At 41.8% G+C, this 21721-nt stretch overlaps 1 protein-coding gene and 1 long non-coding RNA gene across 2 annotated transcripts in view; one reads left to right on the top strand and one right to left on the bottom strand.

The window, feature by feature from the left end:
• The window catches only part of TMEM108 (transmembrane protein 108), a 258614-nt gene extending 239496 nt beyond the window's left edge, over positions 1-19118 (bottom strand). The window contains exons 1-2 of the mRNA XM_019536972.1: positions 18653-19118; positions 10750-10867 (exon numbers count right to left, since the gene is read on the bottom strand). The gene's annotated coding sequence lies outside the window, so the exon portion shown is untranslated. The remainder of the gene's footprint in view (positions 1-10749; positions 10868-18652) is intronic.
• LOC109311385 lies at positions 13922-20048 on the top strand. Its single transcript, XR_002101493.1, has 4 exons — positions 13922-14509; positions 14815-14959; positions 19576-19698; positions 20035-20048. It is a non-coding gene; the product is annotated as an uncharacterized LOC109311385 (long non-coding RNA).
• The last annotated feature ends 1673 nt before the right edge of the window (positions 20049-21721 follow it).

The raw sequence follows: 21721 nt of genomic DNA, 5'->3' as shown, positions 1-21721 counted from the left end.
ACACACACACACACACATAAACATACATATATACTGACCTTTCCTAAATGGCAACCAGGGAAAGAGCTGGAACACTAAGCTAAATCAAAAGCCCAAGAAGTTCCACCCAGATATTGGCAGCCCAGTGGTGACATGGGGAATGCTAATTGAATACAAGTGGCAAAAGCAGTCTCATAATTTTATTAAGTCTCAGGATACTTTTGTCATTTAACTTGCATCCAAGCTTCTGGAAGTTGTGGGATTATGTAAGAACCTCCGTTTTCATACAAAAACAAAAGTATGTTTTCTCAACTAGATAGTTGTGAAGAAAATTTGATAAATGTGACCCAAGTGCAACTTAAGTGCTCAGAAACCAGATGCCATTTTTCTTTTATTTCATTACCTTTTTATGGTCCTGGCTCACTATTTTTGTATCTCTGATAAATTATGTTTTTCTTTTAAATATATTTGAAGTGATGCTGACAGCTTAAATTTCATCCTTAAGTTAAACTGCGGAAAAGCAAGCTATTATACAAACCAAGGCCAGTCAAAAATCTTTCCTTCATTTTTTAAACAAACAAATTTATTCAGTGCACAAATTCACTGCAACCAAAAGAACTTCAAAAGGTTGTTGATTTTCATTTACCAAGCTGATTTTATTGTGCTTCTCTGAATAACAAAGATAAGATTTTACCTCTTATTTCTCTTATCCTTGAAAATGAAAGTCAGTGACACCTGTTTCACTTTACAGCAAGTCTCCCTATATGAAAGTATTTGTTATGAAGACAGAAATAGAGAGAGATTCGTATTTGCCGTTGAGTTTTTAAAAGCGTGAGTTTTAGGGTCAGGGGCAATTTGATTTTTCAATACAATTTATATATGCAGCCAAATCTCTGCAAGTATATAGAAGAAAGGGGAATAATATTAAACAAACTAAAAGCAAATAAAAAATGGACAAAACTGAAAGCAGTGACAAACACCTGATATAATAAAGGGTTCAGCCTGTCTATCTGTGCATCTGTCAGTAATGCTTTTAGGTAACTATGCATGCGCCACTGAGAGGGCCAGTGGCAATTAGCTGTTTCACAGGCAGGGAGAAAGCTGCCACCACCTCAGGCAGGGAGGTAGTTGAATGCCTCGCTGCTCTGGGGGAGGAGGTGGAGGCAGAGATGGGCAGGGGGAGGGAACCGCCATCACTGCCTCAGGCAGGGAGGTAGGGGAGGAGGCGGGGGGCGCGGGGAAGAGAGCCGGCATCACTGCTGCCACTGCCTCAGGCAAGGAGGCAGAGGAGGAGGTGGAGGCAGGCAGGGGGAGGGAGGCACCGCCTTGGGCAGGGACGTGAAGGCGGCCAGGGGGGAGAGAGCCTCCATGCCAGAGGCTGAAGGAGGAGGTGGCGGAGGGACTGTTTACATGGCCGGCCTCAAAGGGTGAGCAGGAGGTAGGAAGGGCATGTAAACACTCCCTGAAACACTCCGTCATTCATGACAGGTAATTGGCTCATATTTTTAAGATTCATTTTACCAATCTACTGAGATTTGTAAGTCTACCAATCTATTTCATAATATAAGCAAAGATTTGTTATTTAAAAACACACGATTTTTACGTTGACAGCATCCCTTTAAAAAGATCATCTACAGGGATAGGACTATGACAAGGTAAGTTTCATCTACAGCTCACCTCTAGAAACAGATTAGCAGAGTTGAAGAGTTCATTACAGCCTTTCCTTTTAACAAACTGAACTTTCTTCGAAATTGTCAGTCATTATTGAACTACTGCAGTCCCCTGTGCCCCAAACAGAATAGTTCTGTACCACAGAATTAGTTCAATTCCTTTTCCAAAGGGCAACTAACTGAACTAAAATGGGACCTTCCTCCTGTTTGACTGATATAAGATCTTGACATTTATGGCTTAAAATACAAGGGCTTGATCCTTAACCTAACTGTATCAAACTATTGTGTACTAAGGTTTGTCCAACATACGGCCTGTGGGCCGCCATGTGGCCCGCAAAGGCATTTTCTGAGGCCCGAGGTGCTGCAATAGGAAACAGAAGTAAACACTGTTTAATTTCGTTCCCACCCCTTGTCCATCCCCCAGCCTCTCAGCAGCTTCCTAATGGTTCCCACACGCATCGCGTCAGCTTGATGTTGCCAATGCAGAGCACGTGGGAAGAGGAGTAGCCACGTGCCGCTCGGGACAGGATGAGCCCAGCCAGAGCAGCAGGGGCTGAGCTGCACTTTCCCCTACCTGTGCTGGTCAGTTCCGAGTGGCACATGGCTCTGCTGCTGCCTCTGCTGGCTGTTGCCAACCTGGGTGGGTCTGTCCCATCCACAGCAGCATGCAGATGAAGCTGGATTCCCACGAGCTGCTGGGGATGGGAGGAGGCTGGCCAGGTTGGCAACCAGCCAGCAGAAGCAGCGGCAGAGCCGTGTGCCGCTTGGGACTGACCAGTGCAGGCAGGTGGAAAATGCAGCTGAGCCCCTGCTGCTCTGGCCGAACTTGTCCCATCCCGTCCCGAGCGGCACATGGCTCCACTGCTGCTTCTGCTGGCCGGTGCACACCCAGCCGGGCTCCTTCCATCCCCAGCAGCATGTGTGAAACCAGCTTCCGCTGCATGCCACTTTTCCCGGCTAATGCTGACCCGGCTGGGTCCGTCCCATCCGGAGCAACACATGGCTGAAGCTGGCTTCCCACAATTATAACACTTGGTGTGTTATAATACACACCAAGAAGCAAGTACAGTACTCTCTGAATGCATTTTAAAATAGTATCATCTTCACTTACAGAAACACATTTAACCTAGTTGTACAGGGCACTGCAAGAAAATGAACCCCACCAATTAATACCATCTTAAAATTAAATACTAAAATTAATTACTTTCTAGAACCATTTAAGGAATTCTCCCTTTGCATGAGAAAATTCTTCCTCATTTCCATCAGTTAATTGTGAGCATATGGCATGAAGTATGAAGATTTATATGTCTTAGAAAAAAAAGGAAAAAAATGTTTTAATCTAATATAAGAATGACTGTTCTTAGTACAGTATTGGTTGGAGCTTCCATTTCCTAAAAAGTCCTAGCAAAACGGTTTTTTGTTTGTTTGTTAACAGTTCAATTCAGTGAGATTTGGCCCGATTCGGTGGCCAAATCTCTGAATCTGAATCGAATCAGGAGACGCTTTAATCTCTCCAGATTCAAATCAGAACCCTCCAGATTGATTCAGAGAGATTCAGTGATTTGGACATAGACACAGCTTTAAATGTTTTTTCTACCTACCTCTAAGTACCAGGCGGCTCGTGAATGCTGCGATGCTGGGGTGCATGAAGTGTCCCACAGAAGTGCGGGGGGCTCCCTGCATGCTCAGCAGCAGATCTGGAAGAGGACCAGAAGCACTTCCAGCCCACTTGTGGGTCTGCCAGAGAGCACACAGGGACACTGGAGAGCACCCCCAGGTAAGCGACTGGTGCCTCTTGGGTCTGGGGGGGCACCTGGGGTCCCCCTGTGGCCAATCACCAAGCCAGAGAGGGATGCAGAGACCGCTCCCCAGTGCACTCCCTAGCAGACCTGGAAGTTTACCAGAAATACTTCCAGTCCACTTCTGGGTTCACTGCCAAGCACGTGGGGGCCCCTACTGCACTCCTGTGAGACTCTCCATCTGCCCCAGCATTGCAGTGTTCACAAGCCGTGCTTGGTACCTGTAGAAAAAACATTTAAAGCTGTATCTATGTCCAATTCGCTGATTCTTTGAATCTATCTTCAGATTCAGATTCAGCCGAATTGAATCAGGGACAGTGATCCAAATCAACAAATCTAATCGCTGTCCCCAATTCGGGTTGAATCTGAATCCTCTATTGTCTAACATGTGGAACTGTAGTTCAGTTTTCTGCTCGGCTATAGATATTTTTCAAATCATGCGTCTGAGTGTCCACATATGAAAATGGATTTAACAGCACTTGGCTACCTTTCGAGATTGATGTAAAGTTGCCTGAAAGTTTGGCAGTGGAACCCAGATAGGCATATTTCCTAGATTTTATTTCTGCAATGCATTAGGAAGAAAATGGAAGGGAGCAACATTTTTAGCATGCACCCAATAGATGTGTCTACATGTTCATTAATGCACTTTTGCTACCACACATTTACCTCTAATGTGAGGTACTAAATAAATGCGCAGTGGATGCCCTAGTGCACGATAGCAAAAGCGCATGCTTTTACAGTGACACTTCATGCACAGTAGCCTAATTTTAGTGTGCATTAGTATGGTTTTTGACATGCTGCTCCAATGCTCATAAAATAGACTACTACACATTACAGCACATGTGTAGACATGCCCAGTGCTCGTTTTCTCCTTTCAAACTCTTGGGCTACTCCTTTCAATTAATCCCTTCAACAATTTTAGCTTTACATTAGCTATCCTACCACCGGGTTGGGTCTCCCTTACCAGTGTGATGGATTGTTCCATCATACTTGGGTACGTTTAACTGCACTCGCGTGGCTTCCCTCAAACATTTTCAGAATGGGTTCCACCTTTTCTCAGATTAAATGCGTATTGTTAAACATGCAGGATATCAATGGATGCCAGAAAAAAACCCCAAAAGCCTCAGGGGCAGATGTGACCTGAGATGCTACGCTATCTCCCTTCACCTAGAAACAGAAAATAAATGGAGCACCTTAGATATTATTTGGGCAGATGGCTTTCTAAATGGCAACAACTGTCTGTTCAATGTTCATTATTCGGGAAAATATGAATTACCCTTTGAAATTTAAATTAAAAGCAAAGTTAGTTATGATAAAACAAATTCCCAGCCAAAGTGAACCACGGGTCCTTTACATCAAAAGAAGGGGAGAAAAAAAGAAAAGCTAGCAACAAAGATTGTTCTTTTTAATTTTGAAACCTCTGATCTCTGTCCCTACCACTTCCTTTTTTGTTGAGTTTTGAACATAATGTGTTGTGTGACTAAGATGTCTAATATTAGTAGTATTAAATGTTGGCAAGTGCAAACGTTCCATATTGTTAATTGAATTTGTTGTTACTTCTGTACTATAACGGCTGCTTTGGGAGGCTTAACTTCTAAAGCTAACTCCTTTGTGATTTAACTCATGAAGAATTAATGATTTCTTCCAACATTCTCCTGTAGCAATGGGAAGTTAAAAAAAAAAAAAACCCAACAACAAAAAACACCTCTTATTGCTAGCTGCTATCTCATCTTTTGACTTCAGGCAGCACTAGGAACCCTTGCTGCAAATGCAGGAACTTATCGCTAAGAATAAGGAAGCAAAAGGGTAAATTAGAAAAGACAGTTTGGTTCTGTAAGACAGAAGCATCATGGAGAAAATGTTCTAAATTATGCCATATGCAGCAAATATCACTGTATTTAGTGAGTACTCACTGAACTAGGCATAGGCCAGGAGAAGTTGCATAGTTACTGGTGCACATTCTGCCCATTCCCCTCACTTTCAAAGCAAATTCCATCAAAAAGCAGAGAAGATGCTTCCACTTTTGAATCTTTTTTTCCTGAACCACTAAGGCATGACCTCTAAGGTGTATGCAAAGTATGACCATGTTACAATTACTGCTTAGAGTTCTTTCCCTATTTTTGATGGAGAAGTTGCTTCCACTTCCAAAACGCAGTCTTCAAAGAATAATCTTTTCAGGATGGTAATAAAATAAATGTTATACAGTTGGCAGCACACAAGTTGCAGACATGCTGGGACCACTGCCTATCTTGCTGACCATCTCATTGTGTACTTGTATTCTTATCTGTTTGTAGACAATTAATCATTATTTGCATCCTCCTTGGATTGTGACGTTAAACAGAAAGCAGGGAGGGCAGCACCTTACAGACCAACTCATTCAGACTAATTCACTTTGTAAGGTGCCACAATGCCTCACCTTATGCCTAACTTCAGGCTAACATGCCTGAGTAATAAAAATTACTCTGTACAAATTAACCAGAATTTACTGTAAATTTAAAATACAAATGTCATTTTTTCAGTGTAGAAAGTAGACAAGTAATTCCAATTTACAGGAAAACAAGACTATCCATACTTACAAAACTTATTGTGCACTCTGAGTACTTGTAAATAAGATCTATATCACTGGAGATTCCTTAACCTCTACCTCAAAAAACAAAAGGACTTCTTTGCAAAACTACATCTCTGTTACCTCACAGGGCTGCTGCTCCCTAAACTGATTTGGCAGCAGCTACCCAGATTTAAGTTAACATGTTCATGATGTCCATCAACCAGCAGGCAGCCTGTTCTTAAGATCCCTGACTTATTTCTGGGCAGTTTAACACATTGCTCAATCTGAAATCTAAAGGGCAAAAATATTTAAAGGTGTGTCAGGTATTACAGCTACTGTCAACAACTATTCTATTGTGATGTTGCATGTCTTTATAAAACCCATGAGAACCAAGAAACACTGCTCATCTTCTGAGCTTACATTTTCTCCTCCTTAGTTTGATATCACAACTGAGATGGAAGACAGCCACTTTAAGCACAAATAGGCCATTGTGGCCACATAAATCTGTACTGACTTGTGCTCTGAACTGCTACACTCTAGGGACAGAAGTTACACATAAACTAGTTTAAGCAATTAGAAACTGATTTAAACCTTTAAACAGAACAGAAGCTCAGTGCACATAAACTAGTTTCAAAATGGCTGATACTGTTTTAAGATAAACCTGGTTGAATATAGTATCAGACCAAACTGATTTGGGTGGAACTGGTCTATAAAACTTCTGTCCCAGACCCCTTTCTGGTTCAAGTTAAATAAGGGTCCCCCAACTATGGCAGCCAGAACCAGAGGGATTAATAAGCAATAAATATGTGCTTCTTAGAGGCATTTGGTGTTTTGCCTAAACAGGTAATATTAGTTAATATAAAGCTTGTAAGTTTGTAAAATCACAAATGTAACTTGTCTGTCATAAGTTTAACCAAAATGATAAAATTAACTGTTCGTGGAACTGACTGGGCCCCATAGGCAAAGCTGTAGATGTAAAATTAGCTGACCTAATGGTTTTTGCTCAGGGTTCAGCTTTGACACTAAAAACTGGATCCAACTGCCTGGCGCACCCAACGCATTCCAGGAAAGCACATCCCAAGAAAGTATATTCAAATGAAACCTAAAAGGGGTTGGGGCTTAGGTGGAGCAATGTCAATTTCAAACATAAAGGTGCTGCATTGCAATTTGCTTATTGGATAAACCTGAGTCTAGGTAGTAACCTTTTATGATAATTTTTAACACCTTTCAATCCCATAGGGTAACAGCTATAGGGCAACATTATGAGTGGCTCTAAAGCCAACAGATTAGCATCAGACTAGGTATAAAAAGCACATGCATCAGGTAACCAACAGGAAGGAGGGAACAGAATGGTAATTTCTGTTCCACGCCTGGACCCTGGACTCCCAGTGAGTGAGGATTGGATCCTGATCAAGGGACCTTCCCCAGTAACCCTTCTGACAGCGTCGACTGGGGACGCCTAACTTCGCTGGAATCACTTGACATGTACCTGGCACTGAGGGACTATCGATAAGTTGCCAACCCATGTCTGTCTATCTGTTGCTTTAAACAGCCAAGTGGCTAATACCCTCTCAGTGCCCAGTTCACCTGTGACAGAATTGATCCATCTGTTGTTATTACCTGTTATTTACTATTAGCTCTTTAATACTGCATTATCTGCTTATCGCATTTATCTTTCTGTTAACCGTTGTGTGTATGTGTAAGCTATAATAAACTTGCCTTCACTTCACTCCCAACTTTGCCTCCTCGATCCAAAACTGAACCTAACAGCCCAGTTGGCCTGTGATAGAACTGATACACTCACAGTGCCCAGCTGGCCTGTGACACCCAGCATCCCAGCATTTTGCAGCCCTGGGCTGGGCTATGGGGTCTGCTTCAGAGACCAGGGCTGGCCCTACTAGGGTGGCCATCATATAAGACATTCTGGTTTTCAGCTACTCTTCAAGAGAAAAATAGATGACATAAAGGCATCTGGCTTCCTATCAATAGAGGACAGAGGACAACTGGACTGTCCCCTATGATGGCCATCCTAGGCTCCACCCCTCTGCTCCCCAGCTGGAACAGTGAGGGCTGGCTGGCAAGGAGATGGAGTGGTGGGGTGGCAAGCTCGGCTGGGGATGTAGCCCAGTCTGGCAGGGTGAGGGAAAGACTGCCCCTCCCCAGGCAAACCCTGGCTGGGGTCTGGGGACAGGGAAATGGGTGAAACATCTGCAGGGTTGCTTATAACTTCTTCCTGCTTCCAGATGCCTCTGGGATTCATGGTCCACAGTTGAAGCCAGCAGTAAGTTTGAGCAGGGGAAGGGGTGTTTAATGTCCCTCCCTGTTCCCAGACCACAGCTGGGGTTTTCTGGGGGGGTAGCCCCCCATAGACTGGACTGCATCCCTTGCCAGGCTTGCCCACCCCCACACCTTGTCAGCTAGCCCACATTGCTCCAGATACACAGCAAAGGGGCAGGGCCAGCCTTGCTCTCTGCAGCAGACAGCACAGCCTAGCCCAGGGCTGGAAAGCATGCTGGGGGACTGTGATTTCACTTGAACCAGGAAGGGGTCTAGGCCAGAAGTTTCATAAACCTGTTTGACCCAAATCAGTTAAGTCTGATGGTATATTCAACCAGGTTTATCGTAAACTAGTATCAGCCATTTTGAAACTAGTTTATGTGCAGAACTTCTGTTCTGTTACAGGTTTAAACCAATTTCTGATCACTTAAGCTGGTTTATGTGTAACTTCTGTCCCTAGCCATTAGCTGTGCTGCCCTCTGGATTTGCACTCCCACAAGAGTATCCAGGCTCAGCTTGGAACAGCAGCAAGAAAACTATTACATTACCAGTGACGATGAGGGGCATTACAAAAAACTGGAGCTATCTTCACACAGATTGGGCAGAACCTGTACAATTTCATTGCAAACCCCTGCTCCGAGAAGCTTTGATCCACATAGACACGACAAATAGAAACATGGAGAAAATTAAATTGGATTAATGACGCAGCTGGAAAACCAAAACACATAATCATGCGGGAAGTCTGTACCAAGGCTAGGGTCTCCATGGCATTAAAAGTTGTAAAATGAAAAATGAAGACTGGTGTGGCATTTAGACCCATTAATTCAACCTGTTTTTGGCCTGCATGAACAGCCCCAAAGATGGATATAGAACGTTATTCAAACATCTAGGGAAGGCCATATTTGTCATAGAAATCTCTCTAATTTAGACCTTGACTTCTCTGCAGTTTGGTTTCTCCTGACTTTGTCTCTTCATAACAATAATGAGGCAAGTTTACCAGAAAGTCCATAGCACTCAGGATCTAGTCTATTTTGTTTTGTCAGCGGTTGTACACAACTAAAGTTCTTGCATCTTTTAAATACTTGAGATCTTCCTATTCCTCTTATTTGGAGATAGAGAACATTGCCTTTCAATTTGCTGTAAAATGTAGCATCACGGTCTACTTAATTTCCTTCTTATAGAAGATGTTATCTTTAGTTTAAATGTTATATAATTGCATTTCTTTTTTCTGAAGTAGATGCCTGTGAAAATAGACTGAAACCACAAGAAATGAGAGACCTTCATTTGTGTGCAAAATAGGTGCATCAGCAGTGCAAGCAGTCCCTCATTTACTCCCTCGCATTGACCTGAGAGGATGAAGCATCATTTGGGAAGCTCTGTTTACATCCCCATGCAATTCTTCTTGGTAAGATCAGTTCGGTTTGTGGCTTTTGGGATAGCTAACTGCCTGCTCTTGGGAAATCAATTGAAACTACTCCCCCTCACCAATTCATGTAGGCTGCCGACAGTCAGATGCTGATGCGTATTTGACCATTAATAACCCAATCCTGATTTCAATCTACTGTAGAGGTCAGCAGTTCCATCTTATCAGATTTGCAGTCATGTATATCCCAAGAAAGATGCTCTTTTGAGAGCAATATGAAACTTCATTTTAGAATACTTACTTGCTTCAATCAGACTCCCCTCCTTTTCTCAAATATAACTTTCAACTAGGGGCAGAAACTTAAAAAATACTCCTCCAGATTACCATGTCTATCTTGCAAATATCCAAATATGGGAACTAGTACTCCAGGATACCTAGTGAGCCAAAGTGAAAGAAAAATTGCCAGGGGGAAATTTCAAGGAAAATATAAAAGTAAAGTGATGAATAATTCATTTTTATTTTATCAGAATACATAAGCACTTTCAAGATTGTAAATTACTTACAGAATTGATCAAACACAAAATAGAAATATCAGTGAAATATTTTTAGGACAACAGTACATTGGAGTCAGTAATAAGAGACAGTTTAGCAGAATGTCCTTCTGGCTGAGAGAGAACCTGCACTGTGAGGTATGGATTCCAAAGCTACTGAATCCATATCAGCAGGCTTTAAGATACAGGCTCAAAAATATTTCTCAGGTGTGTAAAGCAATTTCTGTTACCAATCAAAGTATCTAAACATAAAGGAGAATTATGCAGGTGGAGAATATTTCCATAAAGGTGCTGGCCTTCTTTACAGTCATTTTATGTTTATGTATAATTGAGCTGAATTAGTGGGCATGAGCACCTGAAGCTACCATGGATGGACCTCTGAAAATTCCAGCCTTATGTACTATTCAGCCTGGTTGAAGCTTCCCATACATCACAAATTACTAGCACTGTCCCAGCCATTGTACCTAGTTATCAATAGCTTTCACAAACTGCAGGCGCTTCCTTGCCAGCACTGTTGTAGCCAGCAGAAGCAGCAGTAGTAGAAAATCATCTTTTGCCTTACCTTGGAGTGGGATGCGTAAAAACCTTCCAGCACATCTACAGTCTCACAGCCCATTGGGTCTGCTCTTTCAGGTCAGCAGCAGCTTCTTCTTGCTTTTAGTACTGCTGGCTGGTTCAAACTGCAAATTTACAGAAGTGGGCGTGTTATGCCAAAAAGCTTATCCATATCTCATTCTGCAAGGAATTCTTTTCAAATGCATACAGCGCTGCACCACATGGTTCCTATTCCTCTCAAGTGCTTTCAGAACAATGACTCACAGGCTGCAATATTTCTGCAGGTCATTGATTTTTTTGGAAGATAAATCAGCAGCTGAGAGGGTACAGAAAGGACTCTAAGGATTTCCTTTCAGTCTTTTCCAAAATTGCATGCTTGATCCATACATATGACACACATATTTGAGAACAAGCACTTCCCTTATCTGGATTCGGAACATTAAAACTTGGAATTGTAGAGTCCTTTGTGATTATTGGCATTAAAAGATATAATCCAATGGAAAGGAATTATTATTTTAAAAGTATAACTCCAATTCTGGTAGTGTTTTGGCTTTTTTTTAAAAATTGGAATGTGGTATCACAAAGGCAGAATTTAGGACACTGCAGAGAAAAGCAAAATATTGTGCTTATTCACCTTAGGAGGTGCACCGAATAAGACTCATTAGCTCCAGTTCATGGGCTTGGGACAAAAATTACAAAAACTGATATAAGTGATTGAAAACTGGTTCAAATTTGTAACACACCAGGGCTAGGGACAGGCATTCAAAAAGCCTGAGCTTCAATTGATTCAATCTTTGCAGGTTAGTCTAACCTGGCAAGGCTAAATCAGTTTTGTAACTGGACAGACACCCCAGAAACACAGGCACATGCCTGCAATGGCTTGGGCTAGAAGCCAGAGGGTGCTAAAGGAGGCCACCCTTCCTTCCACAGAGCTAAGCTCTGTGGAGGCCATGACCAGGTCCCAACAGGAAGCTCTGATTAGGGGTGCCCCCCTCCTACCATTGTTCAGACCATGAGTATAAAAATACTATAATGTTATTCTAGGGGTTTGTCCCATGTAACAACATGAATATGGATATTTAAAAAGTTCTGTCTCTCATATGATATTAAGTCAAGAGTTGTCCTAAGATTAACTAACAGTATACACATACAATGTCTGCTTACCTGAGCATATGCTGGGCTATCTGTCTCAGCAACTCAAATAATGGGAACACAGATTATTTGGAGTAGCTACTCCACTGATCTCTGAAGATACTCTGAGTTTAGCCAGGTCAAAGATCAAAACTAGGCCTGAGTATCCTGGCTCAAAATTCCACTTGTACATATACTAGAGCAGCATCTTAACAGCTTTGCCACAGGAAAAACAGGTTTATTGCCAGAAGAAAAGACTTTATCTGCATCCTGTCTCTCTGATTTTAAACTAAACACCTGAGGCATAGAGCACAGATCACTGCCTTAACAGCTTTATTCAACTCATATTGATCATACCTTTGAAGTCTCTGACTTAGAATTCTATTGGTCAAATAAAGTCTCTCCATGTATGTTGTTGACTTCCTGGTTTTTGAGGATAAAGCTTGCTAAAAACAACAGACCAAAACATCAGCAGGTATAAAGTGATACACCTTGGCTGACACTGGTGGCCTTGCAGCAATTTACAACAGCTGAGGACTGATCAAATAGTTGTAAGGAGGCAATGAACTATCTTGATTAATAAGGGCTCATAATATAACTAGAAATGTTTACACATGCATGGTGTGTATATGCTGCAATGAAGCCTATACAAAGACTACTTTTGTTATGCAGCCTCAAAGAGTATCCCCAAACAGTTCTGTTCACCTGTTATAAAAACACATCTGTTTAACACCTGAATGTTTCTGGTCCCTACTAAGTGATCTTGCACAGCTTGCTTCAACGTACATTTCCCCAATGCTTTCTTCACCCACACAATGCAAAACGCATAATGATAAATCATTATATATCATATCTACTTGTTCTAGGCAGCATGATGACTTATGAGAATGAGCTTCCTAGTAAGCTCTAGTAATGCCACAGCAAGCAGAGAGTACTAAAGATGGAACACAGAGAGGTTTTAGATCCTATTTTAAACACAGCAAGCTGAGAGAAGCAATGTGGCATACCCTGGGATTTTGTAGCAGCAGTGGCTAGCCAGCCTGTTTTGATGTGGTAAGCAACTAGATGTTCTAATGAGCAATGACTCTCTTCTGGTCACAAGACAGCAGCTGCATGGCCAAACTTTTTATTACACCACATCAAAGTTGTCAGCACTGTGGTATAGCTCAGTGCTGTGTGAATGGACAAATCCTCTGGGTGCCTTGAGGATAGTCCAACCTCCCAGCCTCCGACCATAAAACTCTCTCTCTTTGATTCACATTTACACCACTGCATTATGGATTGCGGATGCATTACATTCTGTCGAAATTGCCCTTAGTTAAAGAACACTCTTGGGGTCTCACTACAGGTACTAAAATGAAGGGGAGGTAAAACAGTTCCTCTCAAATGTGCTGGTCAGTTTATTTCCACCTACCTTCACTCTTCCACACTTTGCCTTTTTTTCCTTGTCTTTCCTTTCTGATGCTTTGCAATCTCATTCTCTTCCCATGCACCTCCCTGGAAGTCCCATTCAGCCATTCCCTCTCATCCTGACTTAAAAAGAGCTATGCCACTCTCTTCCTTTCATGCTGCTACGTATTTAGAGCCTAAGATTCTTGGGCTTTCAAGAGCTAAGTTGTTTGTGAGTGTTGGAGGTAGGAACTTAAGTCTGTTATGGCAGATTTGAGAATGTTATTTTCTCTTTTTCTCCACTCCTTTCCTAAGACTTGTTGACTTCTCCAACACGTACCTCGCTCCCCCCTCCTGCTCCCCAAAGTACATTCTGTGCCATTCTAATGCCATAGTCATCTCTCACATTTCTACAGAAACAGATAGCGAACTATTTTTCTACCATCTTCACTCGATGAAAGGGTTCAGAAGTTCACAGAATTCTGGAGGAGGGACAATATTCTTGTTTGTCCTACTTGCCAATATCAATATTGCTATATGCATCCTATGTTATATTGGCATGGCTTGGTTTTCAAAGGGCACAAAGCACACATTAATCCTACAACTAGCATCAATAGAACTTGATGTTAGCAATACTCATTACTTCTGCAAGTGAAGCCAACAGAGATCATTAAGCATCCACAATCTTGGTAAAGTGATTAAATACAGTGCACAAAGTAACATATTACAGCAGTTTAGACTGCTTAAATGAAAATTACTAGGGTGTTTGGATATCAAATGTAAGTGCAATCCTATTTCCTTGTTGCTACTTTTGAATCTTCTACACTCTTACTCTTCATGGCTCTCTCCACTTAGGACACATTATTGCTAAAATTACTTTACAAGCCATAAGCGCAACCATATCTGCTCCCTTTTTGTGAGGCACCGATTATATTTTCAAGGCTAAGTAAACACAAATAAATCACAGGCCCAAGGTAACTACTGCTGAAGGCATTATTTCAGGTTAGGCAGGCTGATCATTGAGCTTGTCATAGTTCTCTACACATCCATCAGTTCTATAAACAGTTATGATAATGATAGTGTTGATGATGATACTGACTTTTATAAAGCTATTCTTATCTTTAGCTCTCAAATCACTTTCAAAAGAAAGGTAAATATAAATATCCTCATTTTACAGATAAAGAGGCACAGAAGGGTTAAGCACAAGGACATGCAAGGTCAGCAGTGGAGCTGGAAACACAACTGAGGTACTGACTCCCAACCTAGTTCTAAATCTAACTGGACCATGCTGCTACTCCAAATAAGATTTCTTTACAAAAAATACTTAACACGGTCAATGTGTGCACAGTCTGAACTTTACATGGGCTCATTATACTTAAAACCCACCTTCTAGGAATGCCTGGAAAGCACTATGACATCAGGTGAGGGTAATCAGAGGAGTGGTCAGAGCTCAACACAACATACCAAGCCAGTAATGTAATGGTAACACGTATTTCTGCCTTTATATTTACGGAAGGTTTTACTTGATTTCTTTTTTCTGTCTTTCTACAAGCACTCACTGACATGACTGAGTCAACAGAAGCCTAATCTTGAACAGCAGGAAGAAGATTTCAGTTGAGGGATCCCTGCTGTATGAATGGAAAAATCTTGATGAAATAATACAACCAAAAGACTAAACCAAGTGTTAAAGAAGCTGAGTGAGTGACCTGATTATTTCTCAATTATTTCTTCTTAGACACAATAGTGATAGGACAATTCCTTCTGCGAGAGAGGAGCGCCAGTAGTCACAGCTGCTACCAATGAGCTATATGCCTTCATCTCAATTATTAGCAGCACAACACCTATCTCCCTTCTTATTATGCAACTGAATAAAGGCTCCCCCAACTTTAGCTGGCTAATCTCCCAGTTGTATTAGCACATGGGTAAATCTTACTTCCCAGGTCAAGAGGAATGAAGAGTGTATATAGGGAATCTCTTTTCCCACAGAAAGAATGGGCTGGGATTTTACTGCAGTGCTCAAAAAGCGCACCAGAAGAGAGGGCCAGTAAATATAGCAACTCATTCACCACATCTCACAGGGAGTGCTCTCTGCAAGTCAAAGGTGACTGTCACTTTAGCTAGCTAGTACATATGATGTTGTTGGCAGCAAGCATTCTCCAGAGGTAGAGAGATGCATTGTACTCCTAGTGAAAAGAAATCAGCAGCCAAATGCTCACCACAATCTTAACTCTTGTGGGCAGAATTCCTGGAAAAGCACAGACAAGCCTGGCAACGTCTTTGTCAGCACCTACCTTATCCTTCATCTTGCTGCATAAGCCACAGTAATGTTGATCTCAATCTCTTGATTCTACCACTGGGATGGACAGTATGAGGAGCTCAAAGAAATCTACCAGAAAACGTGTGCATTCAAGGGCATAAGCAATGTTCTTTACTGCTAACTGGATCTAAGAGTAGAATATGGTCTTGCACAGAAATATCAGGAAAAACTACTTTGGTAAAAAACATTGCTTAGTTGTGTGTGGAATCAGTGCCTTAACTATGAAGCCAACAAAAAAAGGAGACTAAATCAGAAAAGAAATGTCCCTGCTGTTGCAACCAGAATATGGCTAAGATTCTCCTCCATTACATCAGTTGTTACAGTGGAATTCTGTGTACATCAGCACAACTGTTTCTGATTATGCTGTAAAGTGAGCTAAAGAATTTTTTTTTTGAATTGTAAATTCTTGTGTAGTCATATATAATCATTTTTCCCAGGTGACACTTTTTTCTAGTTGCAATTTTTCCATGGTCTAAACCTATGTCTGAACTGCAGATTTTTAACTTTTGTGACTGCTCATTTACCTTAGTAACCTAGTAACTCGTTCATCCTAACTTGGACATTTGACAAATCATTGTGTTAAGAAATAAATCAAGAGAAAGATCACCAGCACAGACAAACCTGTGACCCATGTTCAGCAAAAAACCTTTTTCTGAGTATCTTTGAGAGCTCATTACAATCACTGAAATTAACTTGACTTACCTAGCAACTTGATTAGCTCAAGTTTCAAGCACAATCCATACTCTTGTACAGATAAGTTCCAAGAGGAGAATTTGTTTGCCAGTCATGGGCTAGGTTATGCCCGATTCTATTGCTATCATGGAAGGTTAAACAGTGCACACCAGCAGATCCATAACACTGGGCAACCGTAGCAGGGACATGTACTTATCCAGCACATCTGCTAGGCAGTATCCACTGTACTTCTGAAGAGATGAGTTAAAGGAACTTTCCTTTGCAAAAGGTTAGGGGAAGGAGGCAGGCCTAGTGCTGTACTGGGGATATTTAGCAATACTTCTGCCATGTGTTAGGAGAGGCATGGCATCCAACATTTTTAAGTTTTGTAAGGGAGTGAGTTTCAAAGAAGCTTGCACATAATGTATGCAGGTCTCATGGTTTTGGGGGTTTTTTGCAATATTTTGATGCTAGTTTTTGATTGTATGATTCAACACAAGACCTTTATTCCTATTATCAATATGCTTAAGTTATATTGGTATTGTGCCTCATGCTATTAAAATTACAGGTTTCAGTCTCCCATTCTAATATTCATAATTTTCTTCACTTTTTTAATCTCTCCAATGGAGAGTAAAGTTCAACCCATTTCATATCTGATGTGAATACAGGGAATATCAGCTTACAGCTGTAGAGTAAATTCCATCCTTCTTAACTGGATTATAGGTATTTTAAACCCTAAAAAATAGCAAATGGATTTCTAAAGAATGGTTGGCATTCAGAGACTTTACAAGGATGGTACAAGATTTCTGAGACTCAAAATAATCTTTATGCTTGTGTAACAAAGATAACTTTATGATAGGAAGCTGGTAAGAGCTAAATAGCTTTACAAAACAACAAAGCAGATCAAAACAGGTCACTGGGAAGAAAGCACAGTAGAAAACATTAGCCAATACCTGCATGTCTAGATTTAGTTCTGATTGTACAGCATTACAGTCAAGCAAATAAAACCTTTTAGACCCAGTTAGTACATAGTGTTGTTTCCCTTCATTCAATTTAACAGCTACTGGTTAAATTATTCTGCAAATGGAAAAAAAAGAGAAAAGAATCAGAACTTTTTTTAGTTTTTACAACAGAATTTGATCCTGAATTACTATGACAGAGCATGTTTTTTATGAGTCTGCATGGTGGGTTTCCCTTTAATATGGTCTTTCAGACTGTCTTCCTTAATCTGGTCTTTTGCAAAAAAAGATATATATATATCATCTGAAAGATGGTAGCCTCATATTCTTACTGCTGATTTATCTCCCAAGTCAGCTAAAGGGTCATTTTTAAGCATTAAATTGTCTCTAGGATATAAGAGGACTGATCTTGCTTTATTTAGATACTGGCTTCTTTTTCACAGCAGTGTCTGTAAAGAGGCTGCTACAATCATATAGTCTGAATGCATGGTTGCTTTTTGTACTGAGGGAAGGAGGGTTCTCTCAGTTTGATTACAAATTCTCTACGAATTGGCTGCACAGCTTTTATTCATAGTACAATTCAGTCCCTGCTCCTTTTTCGTGTGGCAATCAGACGAAGCCTTAGGAGTTCTAAATGTCTTCAACATCTATGTTCAACATATATCCCTTGCATAAACCTCCTTTTCAATGTTCAGCTGAAAACACTTCCCATAAAACAATTTGATCTATTTTACTGCTTTGGAGGAACACATGAAGGCTGTTTCTTATATACTAGGCTAGCTAAGAGATACTGTATTACCTATTACGGGACTACACTGGGTTTCCCTAACTGGCTTCAAGACCTGCTTAAAAAGGTTGTTGTCTTTCATGCACTGGTCTATTTAAAATATTACATACATGACTTAAAAATAACATACATGCCACATATTCCAAATGCATCCAGATACTGCATATTGGCCATATGTCTTTGGCTTAATATTATCAACATGCATCTCAGCACCCATTGCATTGCCTGCTCTTGACAAGCATTTTACAGTCTTCATTTTTAAAAAAAACCCTGCTTTATAAAGTGAGATAATGCCCTTTTCATGCAATGATAAATAGTAATGTCACTTTCCTCACAAGCCCTCTCCACCCATTCATAAAGAAAGGAATTAATATATGTACTATTTTAAATGAATGCCTGTCTTTGAAACTGCATATTTAATACTCAAGATGCAAGACCACATTAAAAATAAAATATAGTGACTTTTCATTAGCAAAGAAAACTGCTAATTTATGTGGTCAGCTTAAATCATATTTAGAAAAAAATCAAGAGAAATAACACATTTCAGTAGCAGAGCCTTTTTTAATTTTATTCTAAGCTTATGGTCCAATAAATCCTGCTACATCCGTGCCTGGCAGCTAATTTATTAGAATAAAGAGCCCTCATTATTGCTTACCTCAGTGGAAGTGCTAAAGCTCCCCCAGACTGCTGTGGAGAAAGCACAGTCTCATTCATGCACACATACACACACTCACACACAAACTGATGCTCCTTCAGATCTGTCTGCAACCCAGAAAGCCAATAGCACATGTTGCCTAGCATCAGCCACATGACAGTGCCAGCCAATCCTCTCACTGTTCTTTGCACCACCAACTTGTGCTTCCCCAGGGATGTTTGATCCAGCTCCCAGCTTGTTCAGGTCAGACACAAAAGGGAGAACCAGAAGTCTCATCCCACTTGTCTGTTTGGATGAGTCGCACAAAAAACAGACACTTGGCACCAGCAAATGACGACTGCAGGGTCACTGGAGTCAGACTGGGAAAGAATCCCTGGCTGTGAGGATGCAGAAAGGGTCCCAGGCAGGAGTCTGTCTTTTCAATGGGATGTAGAGCAGAGCAAAGTAGCTGTTAGCCACTGAATATAAATGAGAACATACTGTTGCAACAGCAGGGACAGGTTATTACAGAGATTAGAGGCAGGATTTACAAGAGCTGTATTGGATTAGCAGTAATTGTACTGAGAAGGGAAGTCCTGTATTTAGAGGGCCAGTTTTAAAAGGTTAAAAAACACAAGAAAAACAGGTGCTATAAACAAAGAGTATTAAAATAAAATAACAAACAGCACTTGGCTCTACCATCCGTTTGGCTGTCACACAGTCCCTCAGCTGCTTCTTTAAAAAATCACACCAGCACATTGATTTTGAAGATCTTATGTCAGCAGCTACTGTTCTTCCACTGTAACTCTTTGTAGTTTCCAAAGAGCTGGCTGAAAAAGCTACATCCCAGCTGAAATGCTCTCAATTTGTGAGGCTTTTTAACTAATTTAAAGCGCTTTTTGCATCAGCAAATGAAAATAAATATTATTGTCTCCATTTTGCAGATGAGAATCCAGTTTCAGAGGTGGATGCATAGTATCCAAAATAAAACAGAGCACATGAAATGCAGGGCTACAAATCCTGGCCTGGCCTCTACTCCCAATGCAATGGTTTATCTTATGCCACAGGTTATTTGCTGAATGTTCTAAATCCTTGTTCCTCTTAACTCCATCAGGCATAGGCATTTTCTTTCCAATGTGCCCGTATTTACTAATGTCACAATTATTCATTATTTTGCCACCAAAAACTGTCTCTGAATTTCTACTGTGGTGCAGGCAGATATAACCTTGCCATAACTGGTTCAGAGAGGCATGAGTTTTCATAAGTAACAACCTAATCAGGCTGTGAATGGACCTCCTGCCTATGCTCAGGCTAATGCAGTTATTCAAACAAAAGGCAGCTCTTATCCATCACACTTCTAATTTCTGAAATTTTTTCACTTCTCTGTAATCACTTGGTACAAGCATGAAATCCAGAACCAAGCCTGAAGAGCAGCAGTACAGCTTGAGACACTTTGGTAGGACACAGTGGTAAGTCAAAAACCTGTTTCCAGCTGACTGGTCACTTAGTGTTGTCTTACAAATGGTTTACAAACTTTGCAGTGTTCCATTCAGCTGCTGAGTGAACTGCTGGTGGTAAAATATTGTAAGTACTGGAACCATAGGATTATTCAGCGAGACAGCTCTTTATACTAATGGAGTACAGCCAATCGCTCCACCACTTTTTACGGCCCATTTTGCAAAACATTTTCCTTCTCTTTCCTCATAGTAAAACTAAAACAAGCTGCTCAAGTCATGTCACGCAGCGGCACGGTAACAATGCTTACAGTACTTCATGTCATCAAAGCATTTTGCAAACATTAAATAATCTGTTTAATGAGCTACTTTGTCTAATTAAGTAATGGTCACAGTGGAACTGCCATCAGACAAAGGCTAGGGACAGAAATTACACATAAATTGGTAGAAGTGATTGGAAACCAGTTCAAATCTGTAACACAACAGAAGTTCAGTGCACATAAGCTGCTTTCAAAATGGCTGAAACTAGTTTAAATCAACCTTATCAGACTTAACTGATTTAGGTTAAATTGGTTTATTGAACTTCTGTCCCAGATCCCCTCCAGATTCAAGTTAACTCACAGTCCCCCAGCATCCGGCTATATGTGCAGCTGCGGCCGGCCGGTGAATGTCAGCACCAGATGCCGGCCGGTGAAGATAAAAATGGCAGCGGCTGCAGCAGAGGGGGCGGATGGCCCCGGAGAGGGGCTGCTACAGGCGCCACGGGAGGAGCAGGTCCCAGGGAAGCATCCCGAGGGGACTAAGGAGCTGGAGCGAGGAGCTCCAGAGAGAGAAATATCATGGCAGTATCCGGCAGCGGACGTCGAGGGAGCAAGTGCTGACCCGGATACCAGAGAGCAGGAACTGCTACAAGAATCTTGCAGAATCCAGGTGGAGGACTGGTCTGGTGGGGAGTGGAGGACGGCACGAGGAGTGGCAGGAGCCCAGGAGGACCCAGACGAAGGGTCGTGATCGGGGCGGGGTCACCGCCCAAATCCCGGAGGCATGGACGAGCTTGGGCTTAAGGGACTAGGTGGAGTAGCACGGGTGTCGGGGCTATAGGTGATCGTCCCCACGCCAGGGAAGGTTGGGGAAAGCACCCAGGGTACTAAGCACAGAAGGACCAGAGAACCGGGTCCAGAGGTACTCTTCCAGGGAACAGGGTTAGTAGCGAGCCTTGCCAGCAGGGGGCATGACCCGACCCTATGAGGTGTCAGAGTGCAAGTGGGGAAGCTGGATCGGTCTGGCAAGACACAAGACACCGCTGAGTCGGCTTGATAGAGGTGGTGTGAGGCCGGGGTACAGGGGTGGTGGAGCCCTGTGTACAACTGCTGGGTCGGACCTGGGCATTGAGGGACCCACCAGGCGACCCGCCGATTGCGGAACATCAAGACGTGGCAGGGGAGAGCGGGATCGTCAACACGGAAGAAAGAACTACCTTTGACGGGATTCACCTCCAAGGAGGATTATTCTGCACTGGTCCAGTCCTGCAGGGAGCAAACTAGGAAAGCCAAGGCTGCAACTGAACTCCAACTAGCTTCAAGCATCAAAGACAACAAAAAGTCCTTTTTCAGATATGTGGAGAGCCGGAGGAAAA

The sequence above is a fragment of the Crocodylus porosus genome, unplaced genomic scaffold (assembly GCF_001723895.1).
Source record: "Crocodylus porosus isolate Cpor-Errol unplaced genomic scaffold, CroPor_comp1, whole genome shotgun sequence".
Classification (NCBI taxonomy): Eukaryota; Metazoa; Chordata; order Crocodylia; family Crocodylidae; genus Crocodylus; species Crocodylus porosus.
The sequence above is the reverse complement of the archived record's forward strand: the minus strand, read 5'-3'. Positions and strand labels throughout refer to the sequence as shown.